The 15753-nt window shown below is 34.4% G+C and overlaps 1 non-coding gene across 1 annotated transcript; it reads right to left on the reverse strand.

The window, feature by feature from the left end:
- Window positions 1-11989: 11989 nt before the first annotated feature.
- On the reverse strand, window positions 11990-12096 carry LOC128280966 (small nucleolar RNA R71). The gene has a single exon (XR_008271183.1). It is a non-coding gene; the product is annotated as a small nucleolar RNA R71 (small nucleolar RNA).
- Between the last annotated feature and the right edge of the window lie 3657 nt (window positions 12097-15753).

Below are 15753 nucleotides of genomic sequence, written 5' to 3' on the forward strand. Positions count from 1 at the left end.
AAGAAATGTACTTGTTGAAACCATTTTTAAATTTGAAAAACAAGAGTCGACTTAAAAACAAAAATAGAGTCGCCATCGATCTTTTTTCGAGGTGTGATCGGAGCACCTTGAGATTGATCATTTTAATAATACATTTTGATTTATTAAAAGAATGATTTTGGCCTACAAAATTCAAGAAAAAAGGTTCGGGAGTCGGTTACGCACGAGGAAGGTTAGCAGCCTCGTAACACCTAGAATTGGTACCTAATTGATTTAATTAATGTCCTAATGTTGAAAACTTGAAAAGATTTTAGAATATGATCCTTTTATTTAAAAAAAGAACACTTGAATAAATTAAATTGAATGCTAAGATCCTCTTATCTCAAAGAAATAAATGTCACACCCAGTGAGTTAGGATACAACATTTCAAACCCTCGAAAATCAGCTTGTCTTTTGATTTTCAATACTCATGCATTTAAGTTTTAAAAAGATATTCAGTTATTTGGGTCAAATCTAAAATCGAAACCTAGTAAATTAGGGCACAATTTCTCAAAATTCCAAATATAGAACATTGCCTTTATTTTTTTAGAAATCCTTACCTCGAGAAAACAAAGTGTCATATCCAATGAGTTAGGATACAACATCTCGAATTCCCGAGAATAAGCTTTTATTTGAAACTTACTTGTTTCGATTTAAGCAGGGCATTCGATTACTTAGATTTGACGAGGGAAATCGAAACTCAGTAAGTTAGGGCACAATCTTCTCGAAGCTCCCAAATACGAGTATTGCCTTATTTTGAAAAAAACTTTTGAATAAATGTAACAATTAAACGAAATGCATTTTTATTAAAACAACGATTTGTGAATAAAATGTCGCGCTAATAAATTACAAAACACAAATATTAAAACAATTCACGAAAATTACAAGATGGACCAATTTTAAAGCTAACTAGACAATCAAAAGAAAGGATAATAAAATAACATAGTTAATAACGTAAATAATACAATGTCAATGCTAAGGCTAACATGAAAATAATAATAATGAATACACAAATAAATGATATATAAGATGGCTAAAATAATGATACTAATAATTACAAAAATAATGAAGTTTGAGACTGTAAAAAGGGTATAAATAAGTAATTAATATTAATATTAATAACAGAATAACAAATAATCTAAAGTTAGAAATTATAAAAGAAATTAAGTAAATAAATAATGCTAATATATAATAACATGAAATATATTTAAAACTCGGTAAATAAATAGGAATAAAGATATGATAATAACAAGAAACAATAACGTAAGTATATGCAAAAGAAAATATATAATGTAATAATAATAGTAATAATACAATAATAATAATAAAGCAAAAAATAGCAATAATAATACATTAATAAGAATAATAATAATATAATAATAATAGGAAAAATAATATATTAAAGAATAATTATAGTAAAAATAAAAGTAAAAATAATAATAATAATAATATTAATAAAAGAATAATAAAAATAAAAATAATGAATATAATAGTAACATATAATAATAATGGAATAACACTAATAATAAAAATATAGAAGATAACAAAAATAATAAATATAATAATGATATGTTAACAATAATGATTATAAAAAATAGAAAATAATAATGTATGAATAATAATATGCTAAAAATAGCAATAGTAAAAAAAAATAGTAATAATAAAAATAAAAATTATATAAATAATAATACTAATAATAACAATAATAATATTAAAATTAATTAACTTTAAAAAATAAAATAACAAAAATAACGGGAAAGGACTAAATTGAACTTAAAACAGAAGTTTTGGGGCTAATTCGAAATGAAATAAGGCGAAAGGACCAATTTGCATGCCTGGATAACAAGGAGGGACCAAAAGGGCAATAATCCCTTGTCCTCCAAAACGCACAGCATCAGGGAGGACCAAATTGAAATCCAAAATAAATTTTTGGGCCAAAATTAAAAAAAAAAGGAAGGAATTTAATTTCAAATTAATAAAAAAAACGGAAGGACTGCGCGCATAAATATCCCCAAAACCAAAAACATGCAGATCCCTGGAGCAGGTCAAGTCGATGTGCGGGTCTGAGGTTAAAGCAACGCCGTTTTGGGCATTTAAGGCCAGTCCCAAAACCACGTCGTTTTGAGGGTCTACATAAGTCAAAATTTTTTTTTAAAAATATTCATTTTTTCATTTCAACAAAAAAAAAATTGAAAGACTCTCTTTTTTCAAAAAAACAGCGGCCGGCACCCAAAAGGTAAAGTTTTTTTTATGTTTTTGTATATATATATATTAAATTTTTTAAGAAAAATAAAGAAAAAATAAATAAAATAAAAAATAAAAACTAAAAAAACCGTAACCTATATCTTCCTTGTTTTGTTCTTTTTGATTTTGCTCTGCTATTTAATTCTTGATTTGTGACTGAAACTATTGGTTTTTATTGATTTATTCGTATCCAAAAAAAGAGCCCCTTACAATGGATTTTTGAAGGCTTTTTATAGCCTTTTTTACACCTTATTTTTGCCTATTTGTAGGTACGTGAGCGAACATACCACTGACGTGGTGTGGTGGAGCAGCGCACGTCACGGGGTAGTGGCGTCCGGCGAGTGTGGGAGGTGCGTTGCTTGCTGAAGCGGCGCAAAGGGGGTTGGGGCTAGGGTTTGCTGAAAATGCATAAGCATCTTTGGCCATCGGGCTTTGTTTTTGTTGGGTCTTAGGGTTTGGGTTGGTCTTGGGTATTATTTGGGCTTGTAAAATTTGGTTTGGACTATTTATTATTATTTTTTGTTTTATAGCAGGCCGGGCAAATTGGGCCTACTACAGCTGCCCCTCTTTGCTCATCGTCGTGTAACGAGAATGGAGCAAAGACTATAAAAGGACCAATTTTGCCTGGACCTGCTGAGTCTCGGCGCTTCTTTTATTCTTCTTCAAGTAACCTCGTTCCAATCCATTATAGCTTCAGGGGTATAAGAATGAGTGCTTGGATTGTTCCAACGTAATTTCTGGGAGAAGAGATTTGTAGCTTCGATCTACTCTGCTGGAACTTCAAGGAGGTAAGATCGTAATTTCAACCTTCTCCGCTGCAACTTCAGGGAGATAAGGTTTGTGTATTGTTATCCTGCTCTACTACAACTTCAGAGAGATAAGGATTGTGGCCTCGATCTATCCCCTACTACCTCAGGAAGATAAGATTCGTCGTCTTCGATCTGCTCCACTGCTGCTCAGGGAGATAAGATCTTCAATCTTCAGTTTGGTCCCTTGCCATCCCAGAGAGATAAGACTTATATCTTGAACCTGCTCCACTGCAACTTCATGGAGATAAGGCTTGTGGCTTAAATCTTCTTTATTGTCGTTACATGGAGATAAGATTTGCCATCTTTGATCTGCTTCACTACTGCTTAGGGAGATAAGATCTGCAATTCCTCATCCTGCTCCACTACTACTCAGGGAGATAAGGTTAGTGGCTTAAATTTTCCTACTACTTTAGGAAGATAAGATTTGCAATCTTCGATCTGCTCCATTACTGCTTAGGGAGATAAGATCTGCAATTCCTTAGCTCGCTCCACTACTATTCAGGGAGATAAGGCTAGTGGCTTAAATCTGCTTCCCTACTACCTCAGGAAAATAAGATTCGCCATCTTCGATCTGCTCCACTACTGCTTAAGGAAATGAGATATGTGAATTCACCGATGTTGCTACACCATCCTCTAGGGGACATGTCCTGCAGACTCGGCTTCATATGCCTATGTTTATGCCAAATGATTAAGATGCTATGATCAAAATGAATCAGATGCTTCTAATGTGTTATGAATGATATAAAGGCAGAAATGTCATGAGAATGATTCTTTTTTAAATGCTTAAGGTATCATTGTTCGTTGTTCATCAGAGTTTTATCACTGACGTATTATGCTGCCTTCTTGCTCAGCTGGTATTTTCTGACAAAAAACCCAAAGAAGCAATCCATTTTGTTCAACTGGTTTGCCCTATTGTAACTTCAGGGTCTATTTCACTATAGCTTTGGGACCTAAGGTTTGTACCATCTTCAAACCCCCTGCAACTCGGGAGTATAGGATTTGAATCTTTCTTCACTCGGTCTATTACACCATTCCCCGGATGTCATGACTAGATGTGTACACCTGATATCTGCATGGACGAGAAATATCATTTTTCTTTTCTCGAGAATGATCCCCTTTTATGCTTGGGGTTGACATCACTCGTTTTCATTATTGACACGATATCTTGTCTTCTTGTTCAATCGATATCTTTGACTGAAAATCCGAAGAGATAATCTCAATTTGGACTCAAATATTTCCAACCCTTAAGCTTGGTAAGTTCTAAACCATAGTCCTATTTCAGGTTCCTGCACTGTTTAGAAACCCTAGAGTAATATGCAAAACTCTTTTTGTGAAAGTGATTAGTCATTATTTCAATGCAAGACGCTTAAAAAAGATTATAAAGATAGATAAAATTGAAATTTATTAGGAAAAAAATTCGAAAAGAATGGATTAATCAAAGAAAGCAAACATTGTCAAAATACAAAAATAGGTAAAGGGAAAAAGATAAGTGCCCCAGATATCGCAGCCTGAGCTTCTTGGTACGAACTCTTCGAGGACCATTTTGAGCTTATCATATGCCTAGGATATCTAGAGTATTTTATCGATGTCCCAAGATTTAGTATACTTCCTCTTCATTAATTCAAGTATAGCATGCCTCATCTTCGATCGAAGTTTGAATTGCCCTTTTCAGGTTTTCAATTCAAAACCCTTTTGGTCTCAAGGCGCCCTTTGCGGGTCTTCACCTCGGCCTCTCCCTTTTTCCCTCTCTTTTTTTAGGCGCCTTTTGCGGGTTTTCACCTTAGCCTCTTCTTTTATGTGAAATACCTTTTAACTGAATCCGAATTTACTGGGTTAGGCAAGCTCTTACCATCCATCTCAGTTAATATCAGTGCTTCCTTTCTAGTTTGGAATCCATTTCCCTCTGAAATATTTTTGTATAGGGAGGATCTTTTTCAATACCAAGTCCCCCTCATGGAATACTCTATGGTGAACCTTTTTGTTGTAAGCTCGCATCATTCGTGTAACAGCCTGATTTAGGCCAAAACAGACTAGTGGTTTTGAAACCACGAATCTGAGGTTGAAAAAAATATATTTTTATTAAGTTTTAGTGTTTATATTATGATTGCATAATCGTGTGAAAATTTCGTTGCGAAATTTTATCGATTGGGTGTTTAATTTGACGTTTAGGACTAAATTGAAATAGGTGAAAAATGTGTGTGTTCTTGTTCATAAAGTACTTGATTGAAATGGGGGTTTTAAGTAGAGATCCTTAAATGGAAATTAGACCATTATACTTTATATGGACAAAAATTTGGACATGGATAGAATTTTTAGAAAGTTTAGTAGTAAGGGTATTTTGGTCATTTGCATAATAAATGAAATAAAATGGGAAAAATAACACAAAAATGTGTTCATCTTCATTTAGCTTGGTCGAAACTTGCGTGTTCTCCATAGCTAGGGTTTGTTTCAAGCTTTCAAGCTCAATAGTAAGTGCATTCAAGCCCCGTTTTTAATGTTCTTTACATTTTTGAAATCCTCGTAGCTCGGTTTACTTATTTTTACCATTATTTCGAGTTAGGGTTTATGTTTAAAAATTTACTCATGAATGATATACATGTATTTTGATGTTTGATGGTAGAATATGACTATTTGAGGTTAAGAGAACGATCTTTTCTAAGCGATTTTTAGCGAAAACGAGCAAAACGGTATAATTGGTAAAAATACCTAATGCTCATAAGTGCATGTTAGAGTGAGAATTTGATGTTGTAATAGAAGAGAAAAATGTTCAGCATGTCATAAAACATAAGAATAAGGGCTGAAATTAAATTTTCGAGCCTAGGGGCAAAATCATAATTTTGTAAAAGTTAGGGGGCAAAAATGTAATTTTTTCATAATGTGATTTTTGGATTGAAATAAATAGTATGAGTATTAAATGAGCTAAATGTGTTGTTATAGATCAAGAAAGGCATGGAATCGACCTCGAACGGGAGAAGGAAAAGGTTTTGGACTAAATTGTAAAATTTCCATATTTTGCACCGAGGTAAGTTTGTATGTAAATAATACATTAACTTCATTTACATTTTTATATTTCAGCATATTATATATATTTTATCTGATTTTGAAGCATAAATCGACTATTGGAAGAATGGAAATAAGTAATAGAGAGAAAAATCCCGGTTGAACATTCGGAAAGATTGAATAATATAGATGGAGCGTAGCTAGGTCACATGTATGGTGCTGAGTGCACATCATGTGTACAAGAGAGCTACGAGATACTATGTAGTAGCTAGGTCACATGTGTGATACGGGATGTATCCCATGTAGACAATAGAGCTACGGGAGAGATAAATGTAGCTAGGTCGCATGTGTGATTCCAAGTGAAGGACACCATGTAGACAAGAGAGCTATGAGATAAATTGGCTTGGTCACATGGGTGGTACTAAGTGTTCACCATGTGTACAAGAGAGCCAATTATATGAAATATGATGGTGGGGTCGTGTCTTTGAAACCATCAAGTATCGAGGATTGATCCAAATTGTTCAACGGGATGGTTTTAAGGTGACATTGTAATCATGGACCTATACTTGTGATGTATGAAATGTGGTGAAAATGAATTGTGATATGCATGTTAAAATGAGGTTAATACAAAGAAAGTGTGAAAGAGTGAATTAGCAATAATCTTGTTTTGGATAGTCACAAAGGCGTGAATTTGAAAAATCACAAAAAATAGTAGGAATTTAATTAGAGGCTGAATGAGATATGAAATTAAAGCTTAATGAGTCTATTCCCATTTAAAAGAAACAGAGCAAGTAATTGAGATATTTATATTTGTGTGTGACTTGCTCAGAATGACTATGTGATCCCCTGTTCTAACTTTGAAAAATCAGTAAAAATTGTACAAAACAAATTAAAAAAATATAGTTTATATTTCTAGATTCCTTATTGAGTCTAGTTTTAAATGAAATAGATTTCATGGATATTTGAATTGTGTCTTGGGAGAAATTCAATTAAGTAGTGAGCAGAGGTCGATCGATCGAAATTTGTATAACAGGGGAAACTTACACTAATAAACTGTACTAATTGGCTGGACCAAAAATTCTATAAAAGTATTAGTAAGAATTAATATGAGTCTAGTTTCAGAAAAATTTTACAAATTTGAATTTCGAGTTTTGTAACTCGAGTTATGATTTATTTAGTGAATATAACGCAGGAGAGACAGCTTGACCAAAGTGGAGTAAATAGTAAAATTAAAAAGTAGATACACTTGAGTTATTGTGTAAACATATTAAATTCTTTATTCATTATTTATATACTTGCTTACTAAGCTATAAGCTTACTTTCTTTTCTCTCTTTTGTCTTATAGTGTCGTTAAACACACGAGAGTCAAGGATCGTTGAAGATCTGCCTACACTATCAATACTTTTGGGTATTTGAATTGAACATTTTGAATTATGGCATGTATAGTAGACTTAGTTATTTTGTTACGTGTCATAATTGTCTAGGTTTAAAATATTAATTATAGTATCTGACCGATTATTTTGTATGAAGCCTTTGAAATTGGCTAGTATTGTTAAAGGCATATGTTATAATGATTCATGATCTAATTGCACGCCATATTTTTGTCTCGATTTTGTTAAATAGTATGTACTATGATTTGTTAATACATCGTACCCTATTCCGACGACAAATACGGGTAAGGGGTGTTACAATTCGCTTCTAGTACATTTGACCATGACGGATAGCTTTTAACCTCTTTTCTTCAATCAAGTTTAGGTGATCGAACCGGGATTGGATCCATTCTGCTTCGTCCAGCTTCAACTCTGATAAAACCCGGAGAGAAGGAATTTTAACTTTAATAGGTAAAATTGCCTCCATCCCATAAACCAATGAGTAAGGTGTTGCCCCGATAGTTTTAACAGATGTTTGATAAGCATAGAGAGCAAATGGTAACTTTTCATGCCAATCCTTGTAGGTCTCAGTAATTTTCCCTATGATATTCTTGATATTTTTATTAGCTGCCTCAATTGCACCATTCATTTTCGTGCAATATGGTGACGAGTTGTGGTGCTTAATTTTAAACTGACTTTAGACCTCCACTATCATGCTATTATTCAAATTTAATGCGTTACCAGATATGATCCTTTCTGGCATGCCATATCGATATATGATCTCCCTCTTCAAAAACTTGCTAACCACTGACTTTGTGACATTGGCGTATGAAGCAGCCTCTACCCACTTGGTGAAGTAATCGATGACCACAAAGATGAATCGATGTCTATTAGAAGCCTTCGGCGAAATCAGCCCAATGACGTCCACGCCTCATATTGAGAAAGGTCATGGAGAAGTCATAACATGAAGAGGTGAAGGAGGCACATGGATCTTGTCTCCATAAATTTGGCACTTACGTCATTTCTTGGCATAACTGATGCAATCTCTTTCCATCGTGGACCAGTAATACTTGAATCTCATGATTTGCTTGACCATTGTGAACCCATTGGCATACGTCCTGCAGACACCTTCATGAACTTCTTCCAGGATTTTCTTAGCTTCAACGGTGTTAACACATCTTAGCAGTACCTGATCCTTCCTCTTTTTATACAGGATCTCTCTGTCTAAGACATATTCACTGGCCAGCCTCCTCAATGTTCTCTTATCATTTTTAGTTGCCTGATCAGGGTATTCACTGTTCTTCACATATCATAGAATATCATGATACCAAGGATAATCATCTCTCTCCTCTTCTTCGTCGATATTGCAGCAATGAGCTGGAGGCTCACAAATACTCATCTGGATCGGCTTTATATCCTCTCGTTTATTTACTCTGATCATAGAAGCTAATGTAGCCAAGGCGTCATCCATCTGGTTTTCATCTTACAGGAGGTAACAGAAAGTGATATCATCAAGCACCTCAATTAATTCCAGAACTAGCTTTCGATAGTTGATCAACTTCGGGTCTCTTGTTTCCCATTCACCTTTGAGCTGATAGATCACTAGTGTAGAATCGCCATATACCTCTAGCACCTTGATTTTGCACTCTATGGCTGCATGGATTCCAATGATACTTGCTTCGTATTCTGCCATATTATTTGTGCAGTCAAAATCCAATTTGCAAGTGAATGGATAATGATCTCCATTTGGGGATATCAGGATTTCCCCAATTCTGTTGCCAAAAGCGTTTGATGCTCCGTCAAAGTTCAATTTCCAAGAACAATCCTCTGGAATGCCTTCTTTAGTAGTTGCCACATACATTAGATCTTTATTAGGGAAATCAAAGTTCAAAGACTCGTAATCTTCTAGAGCTCTACTGGCTAGAAAATATGCTATTACACTCCCTTTCACAGCCTTCTGGTTCAGATAAACTATGTCAAATTTTGAAAGCAAAATTTTCCATTGGGTCATCCTTCCACATAAAGCAGTTGACTCCATCATATACTTTAGAGGGTCCAGTTTTGAGATTAACCAAGTCTTATAGTACAACATGTACTGCCTCAAACTCTGAGTTGTCCAAACCAAGAAGCAATATAATTTCTCAATTGGCGAGTATCTTATTTTACACTTAGTGAATTTCTTACTGAGTTAATATATCACCTTTTCTTTCTTTCCTATCTCATCATGCTGGTGAAGCACACATCCTATTAAATTGTCAAATACTATCAAATACAATATCAGTGGCCTACCAGGACTAGGTGGCGTTAGTATTGGGGAATTGGACAAATACTGTTTAACCTTACTAAAGGTTTTCTGACACTCATCATTCTACACACCTGTGTTGTGTTTCTTGAGAAGGCGAAATATGGGGTCACATTTCTCAGTTAGCTATGAAATAAACCGGGCAATGTAATTTAGTCTTCCTAGAAAACCTCGAACTTCCTTCTGAGTGCGCGGCGGAGGCAATTCTTGTATAGCCTTGATAAAGCATAATATATACATATTTTTACCCCATGCTTGGCATATTTATGGATGATTTTTCCTTGGTTTCATTGAATTTGATGCTTCTAATCCTTTAATTTCATGTTTTATACTCAGGAAAGCTTAGGATAGCAAAAAGAGCGAGAAACGGGCTAAAAACAAACAAATTGGGCTTGAATCAGTGTTTCACATGGCCTAGGCACTTCCACATGGGTGATCCACACGCCCGTGTGTGACACACGATCACACGCCCATGTGTCATGGTCGTGTCGACATTAATCCAAGTCAGAATTGCACACGGCCTAAGCACTTGCGCACGGGTGTGGCACACGACCGTGTCCCTGTCGAGCCCAATTCTAGTTCTACTCAGAAAAAGGCTAATTTTGGTCTATTTTGGGCATTCGAAAGTCTATATAAACACCCTAGAAGAGGATTAAAAGGGGGACACAGAGAGTTGAAGGCAAAAAATACTCAAGGACAGCTATTAGAATCACCTCGGAGGTAGGATCTACATCAAGACTGAAGATCTCCATCCAATTTCCTAGAAGTCTTTGGGTTTCTTTATGTTTTGTTGTTTACCAAACTTTGAAATGTTTTCCATTATTATTATGAACTAAACTCTCTAAATACCTAAGGGAGATAAAACCTAAGATGGATATTATTATTATTTGAGTTATATGATAAATTCTTGTTCTTATTCTTAATTGTGAATTTAACCCTTGTTTTAATATTCCAGGATATTAATTCAGGTTTTTGATGTGCTTATTTAGTAGAGCAAAAGTCCCTATTTAAGAGTAGATCATTCATAATTAAGTAGAGTAGCATGCAATCCCAGAGATAAGACAACATAAATCTGTCGGATTAGAGTCAAATCTAATAAAGGAATCCATAGATCAAGTTAATACGACAATAGGGGTTTTAATTAGGAAAAGATTTCAATTAATCAACCTAGAGTCAATTGTTTTTAGTCTCGAGAGAGATATTAACATAAATCAGGGATTACTACGGATTAAGTCAAGTGAATAAATTGTCTAACTCAAAGGTAATAAGTGAAGTCTAGGTGGATTCTTCCTTGGGTATTGTCTTCTCCATCGGTTTTCCAAAAAGTATTTTTCAACCTTAATCTCTGTCGTAATCTTAGTTAATTAGATAATTAGTTTTAGATAAAACATTCTCTTAACTTTTAGGCTAGATAATAATAAGATAGTAATTACTAGTACTTTTAGTCCTTGTGGATACGATACTTTCGGTCTCACCATAACTATACTATTGTTCGATAGGTGCGTTTGCTTTAAGTCAAATTTTTAGTTAGTTTCATGACCATCAAGTTTTTGGCACCGTTGTCGGGGACTAAGATATTAGGAACGCTTAATTTTTATTACTTTAGCCATTCTTTATTTTTATTGCAATTTAATTTTGTTTGTAATTTTTATTAATTACTAAATTTTATTTTCTTTACTTCTGGCAGGTTTTTATAGTTTATGACTAGAATAAACCTCTCAGGACCTCTACTTTTCGATAGTGAGATCAAGAGCATAGCTTGTAGAAACCGAAGAGAAATAAGGCGAAGCCTACAATACATAGAGGAAGGACAAGAGGACGATATTCATACTACAACTGAGGAGATGGCTGATAATCAGAATAATTCGTTACCTCCTGTGGTTGCTATGTATGGTTATGCTAAACATACTTTAACAGGAACTAAATCGAGTATAGTTAGGCCTGCTGTTGCTGCAAATAATTTTGAACTGAAACCTAACACAATTCAAATGATACAATAGTTTGTTCAGTTTGATGGTTTGCAGGACGAAGATCCAAACACTCATTTAGCAAATTTTCTGGAATTCTGTGACACTTTTAAGATCAATGGCATTTCTGACGATGCCATTTGCCTCTGATTGTTTTCATTCTCATTGAGGAACAAAGCTAAACAATGGTTAAACTTGTTACCATGAGGGTCAATCACTACTTGGGAACAAATGACCGAAAAATTTTTACTAAAATATTTTTCGCCGACCAAAATGGCTAAACTAAGGAATGATATTTCTTCTTTTGTACAAATGGATTTAGAAACACTCTACAATGCATGGGAGAGATACAAGGATCTATTGAGAAGGTGCCCTCACCATGGGTTACCCCTTTGGCTACAAGTTCAAACTTTCTACAAGATTTGAATCCCTCCACTAGACAGATGAATGACGTAGCTGCTGGTGGGACCATTAACCTATTTGTACATTATGGAAGAGGGGCGCATTCAATCTTTGATTGTCCATTAGTTTGGTTTCTTTTCATCGCGGGATAAAGCAGTTTGGTAGCTCGTAAGGCTCATAACCTTGAGGTCATGGGCTCAAATCTCGTTCCCGTAACATTACATTTTTTTGACAAAAAAAATTAGACTTGACCCTATTAACTAGTCATTTTTTCTTTTAGGGGGTGTATTATATTCCAATTCCAGTCAACTATAACGAATCTTTTATCCTCTTATCTTAAATACATTGCCCTGGGTGGATAGCGGGAATCGAACCCGTGTCTTCTCTTAAATAAGACACCTGCAGAGGCTTATGAGTTTATAGAAGAGATGTCACTGAATAATTATCAGTGGCAAGTTGTAACACCCTGATTTTGGGCCTAGTCGGAATAGTGGTTTCGGGACCACAAATTCGACGATGAAAATTTTATTTTTTATTATATTTTTTATGGCCTACGATTTCAAGGAATAATTTTGTGAAAATTTTGTTTGAAAATTTGGACATTTGGGCACTTAATTTAGTCAAAAGGACTAAATCATAAAAAGTGTAAAAGTTGAGTTCTACATACTAGAGGTGTCCAATTGTTATGAAATTTTAAATTGAGGGTCCTTAAATGGTAATTAGACCATTGGTTAATTGCTGGACAAAAATAGACATGAAATGGGTGTAATAAAATATGTTTAAGTTAGGGGTATTTTGGTAAACTAATAATTAAAAGAATTAAAAAGGAAAATAAGCCAAATTAGCTATCATCTTCTTCATTTAACCGTTTCTACCAACAGCAGCCATGGTTAAGGTTTGTTCAAACTCCCAAGCTCGATTGTAAGTGCTCTTTAGCCCTGATTTTAAAGTTCTTTACATTTTTAAAATCCCGGTAACCTGGTTAAGCTTATTCTAGCAATAATTTAACCTAGGGTTTATATTTGGAAAAATACCCATAGGTAAAATGTGTTTATTTTGATGTTTTATGGTAGAATATGAAGCTTGAAATTGTGTTAAACAACTTTTACTAAGCGATTTTACGTGAAAACGAGTAAAACGACATAATCGGTAAAAATACCTAATGTTCATAAGTACATGTTAGAGTGTGAAGTTGATGTTGTTATAGAAGGGAAAAATGATCAGCATGTCATAAAAACATAAGGAAATAGGATGAAGTTTAATTTACGAGCCTAGAGGCAAAAATGTAATTTTGACAAAGTTTAGGGGTAAAATTGTAATTTTTCCAAAATGTGATTTTGGGTCAATTTGAATGATGTGAGTCCTAATTAGGCTATATTTGTAATGATAGAGCAAGGAAAATTGAAATTCAGGCTAAAATTGGCAAAATTCCAAGTTGTGGACAAAATGGTAAAAATGGCCATTTTCATATACGAGGTAAGTTCGTGTGTTAATAATAATGCAATACCATACTTGAATTGTAATTTTCTATTGTTATGGCATAAATTGTATAATTTAATATGTTTAGGAGAAGTTGATGCATGGTATGTATGATATGGAAAATGTGATGCTTGTTGTGTCATGTGAAATTGAATGGCAAATTATTGTTAAATGAATTGAATGTTAAATTACTATTACATGGGTTATATGAATTGCTACACGGTTGTACCTGATGAGATTTTGACAAGTTTGTACGTAAATAATTTATCGATTCTTTTTATTTTATTATATTTTGTTTTCATATGAAATGTGGTTGCCTATAGAATGATTATTTGTTGTAAATTGCAAATTGAAAAAGGACTATGAATAAATTGTAACATGTTGGAAAGTGAGGAATTGTTTGGCTGAGCCTTCAGAATAGAAATGATACGAATGATCTATTGTGAGGTTACGTGTGTAGTACTAAGTTCAGGCTACGACGTGTACCGAATTATTGGTCGCATGTGTAGTACTAAGTACAGGCTACTATGCGTACCCAATAACTTTGATCACGTGTGTAGTACTAAGTGCTGGCTACTATGTGTATCAGATGGTTAGGTCACGTGTATAGTACTAAGTGCAAGCTACTACGTATACCGGATAATTGGTTGCACGTGTAGTACTAAGTGCAGGCTACTATGCGTACCAGATAGCTTTGGCTACAAGTGTGAAAATATGTGCAGGCAAACTATCATTTTTGGGAGAATTAATTCAAATATTAGAAATATCAAGTGAGTGGCATGTATAGGAAGTTGGTTTATGATATGTATTATTATTATGACTTTGACCATACGTACCAGTCTACATTGAGTTATCGTATATGATCATGAGATGTGGTCCTTATCCATTATGGTTTATAAGTTTAATTAATCATGCCATGTCCTATGTTTTGATGTGATGATATAGTTAGCTTTGTTTGTTATACATGATTGGTAATACATCAGGCAAGTTAAATGCAGGCCAGTGGATCATGAATTAAATGGAAATGAGTAATGTTGCATTGAATATGGATGTTTAATGGAAAAATTGGTAACTACATTAAAATGGTATAAAATGAGAATAAGATTTAGCATGTCTAGCTCTAGTTAATGTAATAATGTATATTATATACAGGATGGTAAGCAAATATGTTTAAATTGAATGACATGTTATTGCATGATTATGGATGTGTAAGTGCTCATTTATACCAGGTTATATGTCTTTAAATATGAATCTATGCATGTGTTCGAAAAATTTTGAATTAAATGAAATTTTATGGCCCGGTTTTCATCTATGTGTATGGTTAAGTCTGGTAATGCCTCGTACCCTGTTCCGGCCTTGGATACGGGTAAGGAGTGTTACACAAGTCATGAGGACAAAGCCGACGAAAGTTGTCGGTGTTTTTAATGTCGATTCAGTTACTATGCTTTCCAATCAGGTAGAACTTTTGAATAGAACAAATAATGGTTTACTTGGTTCTACGCAGGTACATCCAGTAATGCAGTGCAATGCAAGTGGAGGTGGATTAAACAATTTAGACTATCCATCCTATGGCCTTAACATGGAGCATGAGCAAATGAACTTTATGAGGAATAATCCTCGACCTCAAAATAATCCTTATAGTAACACTTACAATGCAGGTTGGAGGAACCACCCAAATTTCTCATGGAGAGGCCAAGGAAATCAAAGACCACCACCCCCTCCAGGCTTCCAACAACAACCTTACCAGCCAGAGAAATAGGCAAACCTTAAGGAGATGATGACAAAATTTATCTCAGTAGCAGAGACTCATTTTCAAAATACTGAAACTGCACTTAAAAATCAGCAAGCATCAATTTAAGGGCTCGAGAATCAAATAGGACACCTGGCTAAGATGATTTCAGAGAGACCAGCAGGGAGCCTACCCAACAATACCGAACCCAATCCAAAAGAGCATGTGAAAGCAGTTACATTAAGGAGTGGGAAGGTGTTAGCTGAATCTAAAAAGAAGCTGCAACCAGAACCTGATAGAAAAGAAGGTGAGGAGGAAGAACCCGAAAATAATGAAAAACCAGTGTTAAGGGAATATAAACCACCAATCCCATACCCAGCAAAGTTGAAGGAAGACTGCATGGATGCACAATTCGGTAAATTTCTCGAACTTT

Source organism: Gossypium arboreum, chromosome 9 (assembly GCF_025698485.1).
Source record: "Gossypium arboreum isolate Shixiya-1 chromosome 9, ASM2569848v2, whole genome shotgun sequence".
In the NCBI taxonomy this organism is placed as follows: Eukaryota; Viridiplantae; Streptophyta; class Magnoliopsida; order Malvales; family Malvaceae; genus Gossypium; species Gossypium arboreum.